Source organism: Octopus bimaculoides, chromosome 8 (genome assembly GCF_001194135.2).
Source record: "Octopus bimaculoides isolate UCB-OBI-ISO-001 chromosome 8, ASM119413v2, whole genome shotgun sequence".
Taxonomy (NCBI): domain Eukaryota; kingdom Metazoa; phylum Mollusca; class Cephalopoda; order Octopoda; family Octopodidae; genus Octopus; species Octopus bimaculoides.
Window position 1 is genome coordinate 93,261,705 of NC_068988.1, and position 6,000 is coordinate 93,267,704.

General features: G+C 37.4%; 1 protein-coding gene across 2 annotated transcripts in view; it reads left to right on the top strand.

Moving 5' to 3' along the window:
* Window positions 1-6,000, top strand: part of LOC106881265 (HIV Tat-specific factor 1 homolog) — an 84,811-nt gene that overhangs the window by 59,342 nt on the left and 19,469 nt on the right. The gene's annotated exons all lie outside the window — the stretch shown is intronic.

Sequence of the window (6,000 nt, forward strand, 5' to 3'; positions counted from 1 at the left end):
ACCTGTGCTGAGTGTGGTTGATGCCAGTGCCGCCTGACTGGCCCTCGTGCTGGTGGCACACAAAAAGCACCCGCTACACTCTCGGAGTAGTTGGCATTAGGAAGGGCAGCCAGTTGTAGAAATCATGAAAGCCCTGACAGTAGAACTTGGCAGCAATCTTCTGACTTCGTAGTTCCTGTCAGATTGTCCAGCTCATGCCAGCATGGAAAACAGACGTTAAATGATGATTTTATATATATATATATATATATATATATATATATATATATATATATATATATGAGGGCGGTGAGCTGGCAGAATCGTTAGCCCGCCGGGTGAAATGCTCAGCGGTATTTCGTCTGCCATTACATTATGAGTTCAAATTCCGCCTAGGTCAGCTTTGCTTTTCATCCTTTCAGGGTCGATTAAATAAGCACGAGTTACATACTGGGGTCAATGTAATCGACTTAATCCCTTTGTCTGTCCTTGTTTGTCCTCTCTATGTTTAGCCCCTTGTGGGCAATAATAAAATAAATATAATGTATGCATGCATGTCTTTGTGATTGTTTTATGCCACCCTTTGACAACTGGTGTTGGTTTGTTTACCTCATCATAACTTAGCTCTTTGGCAAAAGAGACTGATAGAGTAAGTACCAGATTTTAAAAATATGAATATGGGTGGGGGTCGATTTGTCTGACTAAACTCTTGGAGTGGTGCCCCAGCATGGCCACAGTCCAGTGACTGAAGCTAGTAAATTGTAAAGATAATAAAATACTGGAAAAAAAAAACAAAAAAGAAAAAAATATTAAGAAAAACCCACAACCAAACTTCAAAATTGTTTTGTGGAACGTTGACCTGGTCCATGTCACTGACTCCTAAATATAAACTGTTTCTGCATAAATATTGTGTTAGTATTTCACTGTTTATAATTACATATGGATCTAAATAGTGATGTTTACAATATTGGAGAGACGACCTGGGGAAGTGAAGGGAGTAGACACAGAAACGATAGACTTGGCCACCAGACGCTGAAAGCTTTTAACAGTATTTCATTTTTGCTCTGCTTTGTTTGAAGGTGGTGGTCATGTGATGGCGGGGGGGGGGGGTTGCTAACTTTACCTTTGGTTCTTTGAAGGCAGTGAATGGTAGAAGGTGAAGTGCTGTAAATGGAATAAACACTCCACCAAAAAACGTACATCGGTACTTTTTCTTTATTTTATTCATTTATGATATTTGGGGGACCAAAGCGTTATTAGTTACAGATATTCCAGTGGAACAATGTACCCCTCCCCCATTATCATCATCATCATCACCATCATCTGTATTATCATTATTTAATGTCAAGTTTTCCCTGCTGGTATGGGTTGGACAGTTTGAAAGGAACTGACAAGGCTGGGAGCAGAACCAAGCTGCATTCTCTGTTTTAGCATGGTTTCTATGGCCAGAATGTCTTTCCTAATGCTAACCACAGTACAGAGTGTACTGGGTGCTTTTTACATGGCACATCACTGACAGGGTCACCAGGTACTTTGCATGACAAAAACAAAAGACAAAAAAAAAAGGCAAAACCTTTATACACACACACACAAACACACAGACAAACTGAGGTAACAAAGCCAGGCTGTGAGTAGCTTTCAGGACATTTATGAGGAAAAAGATATAGATGTAGTCTTACAGCTGTTTCTGAGATATTATGGATATCCCTTCATCAGAGACGATGTGAGATGGTTAAATAGAGGGAAATATTTCCCAAGCAGGCCGTTCCATTGACCAGATCAACTGGAACCCTTGTCGTCATAATCGATGGAGTGCCAGTTATTTCATCACCATGCTGTCTGCTACCCTTCCAAGAGCTTGTTTCATTCACAGAAATGATTTGTGGTTTATAGCAGATAATTATTCCTAAAGAATTCTCAGCTGTTGCATGTTATGAATCCCAAATGGTTTTAAGAAAAAAAAACAAAAAAGCTTAGTGTCTGGAAATATATTATTCAAGTTTATAGATTTTAGCTAATTTTTTTTTTTTTTTTTTTTTTTTTATAAAATATTGCTATATTTAGGTTGGTTTTTCACATTCTTTAGTTGTGGTAAAGAATGTTTTCATATTTTCAGCTAAGCTGTTTTCTTTTTCATTTCTTTTTTCTTTTGTTTTTAATTTCTATTTCTTTATGTAAACACAGATCTTTTGTGCAAGTGATAACAAATATTCTCCCGGCTATTAAGGGCATTTATAGACTATCAATTACTCTGTTTGTCTACTTTGTGGGCTATAAAGACCAAGAGATGTTTATTCGAGTTTGAACAAGGTTCCATCTCTTCTTACACTGTCATGGTGTTACTGTCTGACAGATGCCCTCTTATTGAATAGTTGGCTGCTGGTATTGTCAACTTTATCCATAGCACCAAACACTTTCTACACACTGCAAGTTTGGAAACCCAAGAACTTGTTTTATCAACATTTTCTCATATTATTGCATCTTCCTGCAACTAAATCATTCTCTGTTATTACTATTTTTAGTGTTTACAAATACTCTTTTGTTGCAGTTATTTGAAAGTGGAATATGGTCAAAGAACATTCCAATTTGTGCTTGTGTGTGTGTGTGTGTGTGTGAGAGAGAGAAGAGTTATTTGTTATTTCCTTGAAATAATTTCATTTATTGACTTGGCAGAAATGGTAGAACTCTGGGCTAAATGTCTTAAAGTGTTAGGTTTCATTGCTCTACATCATCAGTTTAAATTCCACTTGGGTTTAACTTTTGACTTTTGTTCTTGGGAAGACACGTGGTCTGCTGGTTAGGGCATTGTGCTCATAATCACAAGAACATGGTTTCAATTTCCAGACCAGGCAGTATGTTGTTTTTCTTGAGCAAAACACTTCATTTCACATTACTCCTGTCCATTCAGCTGTAAATGAGTAAGCCTGTGAGCGACTGAGCGAAGTAAGCAATGTTTTGAACCATGAAGAATTTGTACCAGATTTTTGCAGAGTTTTGAATTTTTTTAGACATTTTTTTTCCAATTGTCTGATAATAAATACAGACATAGACTTGTCCAAATGTATCAATAAATTAACATTGATATTTTTTTCATCGTTGTTACAATCATCTGAAATTGAACTGTCAATTTTGCTATTCAACTTCAAAAAAGGACGTAAAGCAGCTGAAACTGCTCATGATATCAATGAAACGTTTGGTAAGGAAATGACCAGTGAGTGGTCAGCTTGAAAATGGTTTAAACGACTTCGCAGTGGAGACCTGAGGCTTGAAGACTGTGAGAATAGTGGACGCCCATCTGTCATCTGCTGTGATTGGCTGAAATGAACCCTTGTACCTTATTAATGTCACAGACACCAACAGCAAAGTACTGTCCTCAAGTCCTCGCACTCAGAGGGCCAGTTACCCAGTTCTCATAGCGTACAAATGACTGAGATCACAACATTCTCCCTCCCTCAAATTTCAGACTTTGTATCTAGAGTAGAAAGGATTATCATCATCATCCTCACCATCATCATCATCATCATCATCATCATCATCATCATCATTATTGTTCCTTCGTAACACAGTGTAGGTAAAAATGCACTGGAGTCTTTAGTCATCTGTGAAGTCACAACAAGGATCTCAGACATAATATTTTCCTTAAGATGTGCACTGTGCCCAATAAGGCTGCTTTTTGCAAGACATCAATCTTGCATGGGATTTCCAGTTGCCTTAAGAAGTATTATTATTATTTTAATAATAATAATAATAATAATAATAATAATAATAATAATAATATCTAATGTGTTCGTCATGTTGCTGGGTGTGTCATTAATGCACCAGCTGTTCCTTTCTCATTGACTAAGGTGGTGTGTTCTTTTCAAGTCTTGAGGACTCTGTGGAGACTCCTTGCACTGCCAAATAATGCCGTTTTCTGGATCTACTCTATTTCAATTTTTATGCTCCTCTTTTCCCACCATTTTTTAATCTCTTTCCTCACTGCACCCAAGGTGCCAACACTTATTGGCTCGGTACTATTACTTCATTTTCCTAACTGTTAAACAAGAAGTTGAGATACGATAGACACAAGAGGAAAGAGCTTTAGACCTCTTCAAAGCCATATCAAATCTGGTGAAATATTCTATGTTTTGACAGACGAGTGATATTGTGTTAATCAATGACAAATGAGTGATAGCATTTTAATCAATGACACTCCGAATGAAACCAATGAATGCCTTTCTTTTTCTTTTTTTTAACTCGGACAGAAATGTTTCATGCAAGACTAAAATAGTTAAACCAGGACAATGACTTCTCTTTGGCCTAATTAATTCAACAGTCATAATTACAAAATCTGTCAAAGAATAATAATAACAATATCACTGGTCAATAGTGTCTGCTTTAGTGACACTTGTTTATCAAACATGGATCATCTTTTTTTCTAGTTGTTCGCAGTCAGGTTACATGCTTTATTCTTAATACAAATTAAAGTACTTTTTGCCCACATCAATGCTTCTCAGTCAGGGACCAAGATTTTGTTGTTACTACACTCTCTGAGTGGTTGGCGTTCGGAAAGGCATCCAGCTGTAGAAACTCTGCCAAATCAGATTGGAGCCTGGTGTAGCCATCTGGTTCACCAGTCCTCAATCAAATCGTCCAACCCATGCTAGCATGGAAGGCGGATGTTAAACAACACACACACACACACACACACACACAGATATGTATATGCGTGTGCGCTTGTGTGTATTCTACATATAAATATAAATACTCACATATACATATGTTTACATATGCGTACACATGCACACACACACGCACACACACACACACACACACTCACCTATCTTTAATGATAAGCTAATGTGTAGTTGCCATTTAGCTGTGATGTTAAGAAATCTCTGTTAAAACTCCAACTAATATATATATGCACACATTATATATATGTGTGTATATATATGTATACACACACACACACACACACACACACACACATACATCTATCACTGACTTTAATTAGTCACACTTGTCTTGTATGTTAGCAGACTTCATCTGAGCAGGTCACAGATGGTTTTGCAATATGTTTGCTACCAATTGCAGGAATAGTTGAAACTTTATACAGATCTGTCTGCTTTCTGAATTTGCTGCTGCTCACCCCACTAAACAGTTAAACAAACTGATGTTTCTTATATATATGTGTGTGTGTGTATGTGAGTGTGTATGTGTGTGTGTGTAACGGTGGTGCCCCAGCATAGTCACAGCTGTCAAGCTGAAACTAGTTAAATAGTGTGTGTGTGTGTATATATATATATATATATATATGTGTGAGTCTTTGTGTCTGTGTGTGTATATGTATGTATATATATATATCATATATACATGTATGAATGGACAACTCAAAACATCCTTAGACATGCTTCATAAGTGTAGCTATTTATTGTCCATTAATTATGATTTATGTGGAAATGTTTCTAAGTTAATTTACCAAGATCTTTTTTATTCTCATTATGTTATCTATCTGTCTTTCTGTCTGTCTCTCTGTCACCATTTGTCTCTGCCTGTAAGATGAGGACAAATATCTGTCAAATGTAAATAATGTAAATAGTGTAAACACATACACATTCTCAAATATGCATACACCACATATACACACACATGAACACACACACACATGAACACACACACACATGAACACACACACATGAACACACACACACACACACACGATCTTATCATTATTGACCAGACTCTCAGATGTTACAGATCGCTGGTCACAATGCACTTTGCATTGTTTTAGCTTTTGAATGATGCTACCATGCTGGCTAGGCGGGCAGGCCAACACCTTCTCCTTAATCAGGAGGCTAGTCCATTGTAGGGTGACCCGTTTACAGGCGAGTGGACTGGAGCAACATGGAAAAATGAAGTGTTTTGCTCAAGAACACAACACACCACTGAATCCAGCCAGGAAGTGAACCCACGATCTAGTGATTATGAGGGCAACTCCCAAACCACAAGGCCACATGTCTTTGTACACACACACACACA